This window comes from Cupressus sempervirens, chromosome 4, assembly GCF_028749045.1.
Source record: "Cupressus sempervirens isolate cs-2001-9-10 chromosome 4, ASM2874904v1, whole genome shotgun sequence".
NCBI classification, from domain to species: Eukaryota; Viridiplantae; Streptophyta; class Pinopsida; order Cupressales; family Cupressaceae; genus Cupressus; species Cupressus sempervirens.
Genome location: NC_143121.1, coordinates 484,667,159 through 484,677,675, shown reverse-complemented (window position 1 = coordinate 484,677,675; position 10,517 = coordinate 484,667,159).

The following is a 10,517-nucleotide window of genomic DNA, read 5'->3' as shown; positions in this document are numbered from 1 at the left end:
TAAAATGTAGGAACCTGAAATTTGGCTAAGCCTGAAATCCTGAAGCCCTGAAAATTGGCTATGTCTGGATTTTTGAAGCCCTGAAATTTACTAGAATCCATAACTTATCTCTGAGAGGTCTGAAACCTATCTCAAATGATTTGTCGCATATATTAAAATATATCTTAAGTATAAGAAACTTATACTTAAATGATATATTTTAAACCCCAAGAGACTAAAACAGAAACACGAAAACTACATTCAAGAAACAATCAATAGAATTCAAAATGCAACAACATAGGGTCAAAGAACGCCCAAAAGGGTGTCCAAGACCACTCTCAAAAAGATCGAAACACAAAGAAAAGTGCCTGCTACTGGCCCGCACAAGTTTTTCACAAGAACCATGCGACACTTTTTACTAAGGGAGGGCGACACTTCTCCTTAAGTCGTGCGACACTCTTCCAGTGTCGTACGACATTTCTCAAGAAGGCATGCAACACTTTTCAGCATTGTACGACATTTCTCAAGAAGGCGTGTGACACTCTTCCAGTGTCGTATGACATTTCTCAAGAAGGTGTACGATACTTTATAGTGTCATACGACATAGTTTGCATGGGCATGCGATACTTTTTAAAGTGTCGCACCATGCTGAACAAATGTCACCCATAGAAAACAAAAATACTCCCAAAAGCAAAAAGAACCAAAATGGAGCAAAGAACCTCCACACTAGGGAGTACCGGATCCACGTGAATCGATGAATGAACACTCAAGTGCAAGAACAACACAGAAAGAAGAACATCTATCCATCTCAACTACAGCAGCAAAGAACACACTGAAATAAACATCGCAGAGAGCTGAACAATTAAACTAAGTACGCGGTTCCTCCCAACCGTCAATAGCATCATAAGACCATCGTGGGTCCTAGCCATTCCCCGCACGTAACATCCCAAGCCACCGACCAAATCGTCAGTACTGTCGTAATAGGGATGTCACTACTAAAACATGCACAATAACAGCATAAGAAAATCTAACATGCTAGTGATAACGCATAAGATAATCCTACAATAGATAACATCACCTATCACATGCTAAACAACAGTAAGCAACAAATATACTACTAAAGCAAATCACATCATCTAATCATATGCTAAACATCATAATAAGGGAATGCGCCAAATAAAATAACATAATCTAAACATGATATACAAGCATCCCAATGAAAGCATAAACCACAAGAAAGCATACTCTGGAACTCGAAGTACCAAGTGAAGACATCCAGCAATGGTCGCACTAGGACAAAAGATCGTCTCTGTACACCAATCCCTAGCAGTGGTAAAGGTAGCTATGCCTCCCAACCACGTGGAACCCGTAGGTCCACACCTGTCGTGCTGATGGAGATAATGATCCAACCAAAAACACACAAAAGAACATCCATGGCTAACACTCACGCCAGACAGTATGATGGCTGCAACCAAGAGCCTAAGACAATGCAAGGAGTACAGGTCTTGATCAAACACTCATAAGGCTACTAAGTAGGGACTTACATCATGGAGAGTCACTTGGCATCGAAAAGCGCAAGCTCGAATTTGTGTAGCTCAACTCCCTCAACGGAAGGCCAATACACCATGTAGCTCAACTCCCTCAACGGAAGGCCAATACACAAAAGTACCATTTTATTATCTTAAGTTTTATTACCAGTCACACATTTTATTTAATTATCACTTATATAAAGCTTCCTCTACCAACCCATGACGCCATGATCGTCGAGCTATGAGATAGAAGCCCCCTCCATATGCTACCCTACCCTACCCATACTCATCCTACGACAAGTGCCCGTGGGCATGCATACTCCCATCCCAACCCCAATGATCATAACTTCCGGCAAATCCACGAAAGATCGAGCCTTGCAAGTCATCCAACAAATGTACGCATACGTACTCGTGTGTGGCGCACCACCATCATGAAGATCATAACACAAGGACAGGAATGAGAACACAATGCAAAGAAAACACCCAACTGAAAGCAACATGGGAAGGACGAATTCTACACGAATCCCAAAGCCAATACAATCATACATCATGAAATCACTCAACCGGCCTCAATTCGAGAGTATGGATTCTACACGAATCCCAATGATGTAACAAGACCAAACATCATGAACTCACTCAACTGGCCTCAATCTGAGAGGATGGATTCTACACAAATCCTAGTGTTCACGAAACAAAAGTAAAGGTCCAAAAGAAACCATAACAAGTAACAAATCACTCAATCGAACACAAAGTCGGGAGTACGAGTGTGACACACATCCCAATGCAACAAAAAGTGCAAAAGTGGTCTAATTGATATCCAAATGGATCATCAAGGTCCACGACCCACATTGTGCCAAGAAAACTTGAGAAAACAGGGCAGTACGCAAAATGAGGTAAAAACCCCAAAAATTTGAAAAACTTCAAAATTAAAACCCATTTGGCCTTTGGGTTCAAAAACTCCAAAAATCCAAAAATAAATGGAATCAGACGCCATATGCAAAAACGGCCAGCATAACGGCGTAAAATTCCAAACCCTCATCCCAAAAAATAGGGAAATGTTCATACCCACCCAACCGGGTAGAACTAGCATACAAAAATGGAGGGGAACACTAGTTCTCAGCCTCCAAAAAATGGCTACCAAAAACAAAAGCAGAAACGGAGCAAAAACAATAAAACAGGAAAGCCCTACCTCACAGCCAAAAGGGCAAAACGGGAATCTGAACCATAAAATAAATATCTCGCAAAAGTAGCTGAAAATCGTGGCAATCCAAGGTTTCCTTGAGCTGAATCCAACGAACCCAACCTCGCGACGATCCCACGCTCATAGCTCCCACAACAAACAAAACAGTAAATCCTCATGAAGAGGATTTTGGGTTTTACTCTCCAACTTTCTAATTTGAAAGTGAGAAGTGAGGAATTAAATTCCTTTTTAGATACTTATTCACTTTTCGAGTGAATAATCGATTAGGGCATTTAACCAACCAATCTAGTTAAACTTTGAATTGACCCAAATGAAAATAGGTTATTCCTATAAATAGGAATTCATCTATGGCAAAGCTGCCAGAAATTAAAATAAATCAGTTAAAAAGTCCAGAAACCCAAAAACACATAAATCTCCTTAATAACTTTCGCGACGATGCAAACCTCTAAATGCACAGACACGCTTACTGGTCTAATCACATAATGCAAATGAGTTCGGATTTAATAATCACCGAAAGGTTTAAATTAAACATTTAATAAAGGATACATCGACCATATAAGGATGACATTGGTAACATATGAAAGGTTGAATCACTAACTCCATGTGCCACTGCCAGGGATATAAATCTTGCACACTAAACAACACGATCAAGTGCAATTGCATATAATAACATAGCCGAAGCAATAAATGCATTAAGTCACCTAATTTAACCATTTAATTAATTATACTAAAATAATCTATTTACATCACTCACGTTCGCATAAAGCATAACAACGCAGGAATGAAGTAAATAACCATAGCATTAAATCCATCACATAACAAAATCAGAGGTATGTCCAAATACCAAATAACCAGATAACATCATAAAACACACTGTCATCTCAAAATGGCATCATCATGCAATATGATTAACTGAACAGCATAGTAGTCTAAAATCCATGATACTGGAATCAAAGTGTAGCATCTGACCCTCGGGTCCTCTCAAATGTAAACATAACATGAGTAACAAATATCTCTCTAATCAGAAATATAACAAGGTAAATGTCCGCAGCACATAACCAAATAATCCCACATGAAAAATCCATTTAATTACTTACGCATTAATAATGATTGATTACTCTGCATTAAAAAGGCACTAAAAACACATAAGCAAACACAGTCATAAAAATGACTAACCACTGCTATAGGAACCTAGTCCAGTGTAGCACGGTAAAAAGTACACAGTGCAATCTCTGCACACATCTCAAGGTAATCACAGAACAACCTCATGATACCACATCGATCCTGGTAACCACTACCACAAACCTCAGTGAACCAAAATTCACATCATAATCTCAAAGATCAGTCAAAAGCATAATCAAAGCAACTGATACAGAAACATAAATCCAAACACCTCAACAGTGTAGACCACTCAGGGTCACAATCATGATCCATCACAACAAAAGATCAGCAACGTTGCATCCATCAGGATGACTTACAAAAGTCAAATGGGAGAGGCACTACAAACTCAGTTGTGAAATCCAAAAGCCTATAGACTATAAGCTCTAAGAAATATGATCAAAGATTTTGATTGTTAATGATTGTGATGATAAACTCACAGTGGTTTGATGCATATGTAAGTGATGGAAACCTGTTGCATAAGTTTGAAATAGAATTGAGATACAATATTCAAAGGAATGAGGGTTGTAGATAGAATTTATGATTAAAATACATAATCAAGATTAATCAAATAAAATCAAGATTGATGAACAAGAAGATATAATACTAAAGAAGAAATTAGCAAGTTTCCAATTTCAATATGGAAAAATAGAAGATAAAATCTGAAGATAATTTTAATTTTTGGAGAGATAAAGTTTCTAAAAAAAGAAAATGGACAAACTTTTTTTTTCTAATTTTGAAGAATGTATGATTTTTAGAAAAAAAGTGATTTTTTAGCTATGGGATTTCATTCATATTTTTAGAAATTTAATTGCTCATTAGTTCACCTTTTCATATATTTGAGGATTTCATTTAACTAAAGTTCAACTAAATGAGAAATGATGAAATTAAATTGAGATTGGATGAAATTGATTAGAAAAATGGAATTAAATTAAATTAATAAAATGAAATAAATTATTATTATTTAAACAATGGAACTTTAGAAATTAATTTGTATTGGCAATAAAGATCAATTAATTAAACATGAATTAATTAAATATTACTAATTAATTAATAGTATGAGAATGATTAAATGATTCAAAATTTGGATTATACAGGAATAAAAATGATTAACTAAAAATTAAATAATCATTAATAAATAGAGGAAATAATAAAAATAATAATGTTAAGTCGCAAGCACGTCCATTTTGGGTGTCTACACCTCCCCTCTTTGATGCAGTGTGATTATGAGTCTTGTGTCAAAGAGTATTTGATCAGGTTTTTCCCTAGCTTGGGCCAATGATACCAGGTGAAATTTATGCCCCCTCAAGAGATTGTTTGTGTAAGAAAGGCATGAATGATCTCTCGATGGAAGATAAAAATGATAAATAAAATTATGAATGAGAAGAATAGCTAGTAAGAAGTGAAGACTTGATAGATGATGGTGATAATTTGATCAATAGAGATTGTTAACAAGAATTCTATCTAGTTTCAAGAATGACCCATCTTGTATAAGACTAGGAATAACATCTAGTTTTGGGGAAGATATGTGTTATGTAAGACAAGCAACAATGTATGGCTTTAGGAATGATACATCTTGTATAAGACACATGATCATTGATTGATTGTCTAAGTGGTATGATTATTTGAAATTTTTGAAAAATTGATGGATTGACTAATAGAAGAAATGTTTTTTCATTAGGAAAACGGGTTTTGAAGGGGCCCTAAAACCCTATACAAAAGTTACCAAGAGATATTACATTAATCCAAAAGGAACATTAAAACATTAAGAGATAGAGCCAACAACTGAAGGCCGACAACAAAAGGACAACAAAACAAACAAAAGACATATCCAAAAATACTCACAAGGAACTAGAAGGACACCTAAGAACCTAACCCATCTTCTTGATAAGTTTAGTTGCCTATTCCTTGAAGCTTATCCATCTTCTTCGCAGCTTCTTTGATTTGGATTATATCTAAGGAGCCCCCAACATTCATTTTTCTTATATTAGCACTAGCCCTCCTCCTAATCTCTTCCTTGTTATTAGTTGTAATCCCTTGATCACTGGTGATAGAGACAATGGCTTTTTGTTTTTCTTTTCTTTTTTAAAGAGGGGTAAATGCTTTGACCTGGAGCTATGAACCAATGAGACCACAAACGGGGGATCTCATCCCCATTGGATTTGAGCCTTGATGGCAAGGATAACAACTTAACATCTTAACCATCAAAACATGCCACTATTGGCATAGAGACAATGGCTTTATCCCCTAAACTTCCCTCTAATTTTCTTATCATGATCTTTACATTCTTGTTGGAATCTTTAAGGATTTTATAGCTCTGGTCTGCTATACTCCTAAGGGTGCTCTCAATGATGTTCACTATGTTATTCAACTCCAACAATTGAGCCTCCAACATGTAGAAAGTGGTCATGTCAATGAGAGAGCCCATAGGACTATTGTCCCCCCGAAGAGCATCTAGACTATTGTCTTTCTCAATCTTCCTTTCCACAACTCCCATTTTGTCCTTCAAGTCAATCACCTAGTGAAATAGCCATTTGATGGACCTAAAGTTATCCAAGAGATCATTTCTAGCATTGTTCAAAAGATTTATGTCCTCCTCCTTGCTATTATCACTAAGAATGATCATAGCAAGGCTAATAAATGTACACTAGAAATGTGTCACACTCTAAACCATTCTATCCAAACGATTCCATGAGTTCAGAATGCTTGGATGTCGGCTTAGAGCTCCCTATCCACGGAGTGCAAGAGAGTGTATTTCAAGTTCAAGGGCTCTCAGATGAGCCTTAGAGATACTCTTCTTGCTAGTAAACCATGCAATGGGAGGTTCCAAAGACAAGATGCAAGAATGCAAATGTCCCAAGGAGTTCCTCAAGAATGCAATGCAACTAAAGATTAAGCTAGAATGAATATGAAAAATGCAACTATTCTAAGTATGGATGAGAGTGTTACAATCCAAAAATTAAGCTATGTGAGATAGATTATTACAAAATAGAAGCTAAACTAACATGCAACATAAATCTAAGCTAAAGTGCTATGGTATGAGAGAATGTAGACAAGAAATAGAAATTCTCCACAAAGCTCCCAAGAAATCTGTTAAAAAATTTGCAGCATAACAATATTCAAAATGAGGGTGGATTGAGGGGGAAAGCTCTCTCCCTTTTAAAGATGTATGGATGGTAGAGATCAAGATGAAGATGGTGGATGATCAATGGTGGAATTTGAAAAGAGGAGTGATCCATGTACACGCACAAGTCAACCAATAGAATATAAGTTAACTTGTCATATAAGATAAAAGTCTCACAAGCCTTTTCTTTTAATTGTAAAATAGAAAAAGGACTTTATGTGTGCACTTTAAGTGGGTTAGAAGAATGGGGTCTTTTATTTAATTAAAAGGGGACATGTTCTTTTAATCAAATAATGAACTTAGGATAGCATAGTAAAACTATAGGTTATAATCAAATAAATTAATTATTAGCAATTTGGTCTAGGTAAATGATTAAATTAATTTAGCCAAAATGTTGAAAAGGGGGCTAATAGTCTAGATGACCATTTTTAGGTGATTACATTTGCCCCTCTTTGACTAATGTGTGATCGATCTGGGAACACATTATGTCAAAGAAAATAAAAGGCCAAGTAGGCGGTGATAGATATAGATATCTAATTTTGAAGAAAGAAATGTAGAAAAAGATAGCAAGTCCTAAATGCACAGCCTGATAGCGATAGTACTGAACATTAGGAAAAGATGATGTCAGAATTCAAGAAGAATGCTAACACTTAAAAAAGCGGATAGAGTGAGAGCAAGTGAGAAAATCAAACAAATGCTCCTAAGCAGTGATAGAGTATTTCTGCCCCCTCGGGATTGAAATGGAAATGAGGTAAGGGGATGCAAAAACTGGCTAGAAATGAGAAAATTAGAATATAGCAATGTCCAAGATGACAGATAGCTGATTAGAACCCAAGAATGACTATAAGAAACTGATAAAATGCCCTAGTTTGACTAGAGTTGACCTTGAAGGATATAGCATAAAAATTAGGTCGAAATGAGTAGAAAGGTGATTTTAGACTTGAAACAATGAATTGAAGTAGATATGAAGTATGGAAATGATGAAGACATGAAGAAATGAAGATGCTCCAGTGATGATTCAGAGATTCGACCTCAAAAGGTCAGCTAACTACTCAGAAGAAAGTAGAATTTTAAAAGACAATTTTAACCATCAAGATGAACTCGAATTTGGATTTCGATCCCGAAAATGAATTTACAATGTTGAAATTATTTAAGAGGTCAAAAATTTATATAATGTGATGATAAGATATAAAATAGATGAAGTGAAAGAGTAAGAAGGTGAAAAGACATGAACAAGAAGAAAATAAAGAAATATATGAAAGGAGTTAGCTGATATGTCCACAAAAAGATGAAGAGAGAGCTCTCCCCATATGCAAGAATGCAAGACTAAGCTAGAAAATGAACCTAAAATGCAAGCTAATATGCAAAGTGGTTTACCAACAAGAAGTGCATAACATTTAGACTCTTAATTTCATCATTGAGCATTTATTAGGGACATCATGAGATCATACAACCATCACTAGTATAACTATGAGGATATGAATATGATTGAGATCAAATAGGTATGTGGAAATTCAATCTAAGCATCAAAGACATGTAAGTCAAGATAACTACGCGATTAGATTCCCTAAGTTTAATTTAACAAGATTACACCTGTATCAAGGCATAAGTGCCAGGATAAACCCTGAGTGCGGTCTTGCAAAACAATCAAGGATGATACATTTATAAGTCAAAGTGTTGAATAGGACAAGCATGAATGCTTACAACACTATAGACAAACAAAGTATACCCACAAGCAAAAATCAAGAAGACATGCCCCATGCCCCCAGTCTTCTAGTCAATGACATCCTCGAAAGACTATTAGGGAGGGAACACATGGAAAACAAATCATCATAGACAACACACAAAGTAGATAAAGATCAGCATAGCTCTGTTGTTTAAGTGTTAAAGTGCGTGTGTGTAAGTCACTTGGCCATTTCTTCCAGACTTGATTTTGATAGTGAGAAATATCGCGACATCGGAGACCGTAGGTAAACTATCTGTAAAGTGTTGAAAAACACTTGATGTCAAAGTAGGTGGGGGTAGTGTTGAGAAACATTGTTTTGTGAGTTGTCAAAGAAACCCTAATGCACAAGAATACCTCAATAGGCTAAGTAGCTATGCCCCAAAGATGAGGACAAGAAATAATTCCAAGTTAGGAAATGTGTAGCGAAGTGGATGATTGAGTTTGATAGACATAGGTGCAAGGGTTTCAAGTAGAGCCTATTTGCAAGTTTTCACCACTTGACAGATTTTTTCAAGACTTTTTTCAATTTTTTATATTTTTGTATTTTTTATTTTTTTGGTGATACATCAAAGTGCCTATTGCTAGGTTTTCACTAAGAAGATCTTTTTTTCAGGACATTTTCTAATTTTTAAGATTTTTTTCAGGATCATATATGATTTTTTTTGGAATTTTTTAGAAGGTTTTAGATATCACTAGTTCTCAAGCAAGATCAAATCATTTTCTCCCAATGTCTAGCAAGGTATAGGATATGATGGAGCAACGAGCCAGTGGATAAGAAAAGATGGATGAAAAAAGAGTATGAAGCAAGCGAAAGTGATCCTCAAGGATTGACTCCTCAAGAGTACCCAAGCTAGGGAAAGAGGTGAAATAGTCATATGAAGCATATTTTGGATAAGCAATGGAAGAAATGAGCAAGATAGCATGTAGGATAAGCGGTGAAGCCAACAAGTGCGGTAGCATATAAGATAAGCAATGGAAGCCAATGAGTAAGATAGTGTGTAGGATAAGCGGTGAAGCCAAAAAGTGCGGTAGCATATAAGATAAGCGATGGAAGCCAATGAGTAAGATAGCATGTAGAATAAGTAGTGAAGACAACAAGTGAGATAGCATGTGTCATGTCCCCTTTTCAAATAATAAAAAAAAAAAAATCTTTGCTAAGGCAGGCAGGCCCAAGAAAGTGAAGTTTCAGAAAAAGGGGGTTAATCTTTGGAAATCGTTGGACTAATAAATGAAAATTATTATTAAAATATGTTTCATTAACCTCTCTTGGACATGAGTTACGGTTATGCCCTCTTTTAAGGGGTTTGGAGGCATTTTTGGCTGATTCCAGAACTTGATTTTTGCTCATTCTTTGTTATTCTTCAGAGGCTGCCAAACCTGTGGAGAAGGAGACCTAAGAACGGGAGTTTGAAGGTTTCCAGGGAGACCCAAGAACGAGAGTTTGGAGGTTTCCAGGAAGGCTAAGGATGGGAGTTTGAAGCCATTCCATGTGCATGCTCATACAGAGTTTGCCTTTGTGCTGAATAGTGCAGATTTGTGAGTTTTCGGGGTTGTTTTTTGGTATGAGTTTGGTGTTTTCAGTGAGTATTTCATATCAATTTGGGTTGTTGTTGTATTTCAGACTTTAAGGTGTTAAAATAGAGCAGAATATATGTATTGGGACATGATTAAACTTCTGAGATAGATTATTAGTGTTTTTGTAGTGTTTTCAGGCATTTTTGTGTTAATTTCGGGAGCTCGATGAGCATAGTTTTTGTCCTACATTTGTGAACTGTTGTGTAAAGGCTATAAAGATTTGGA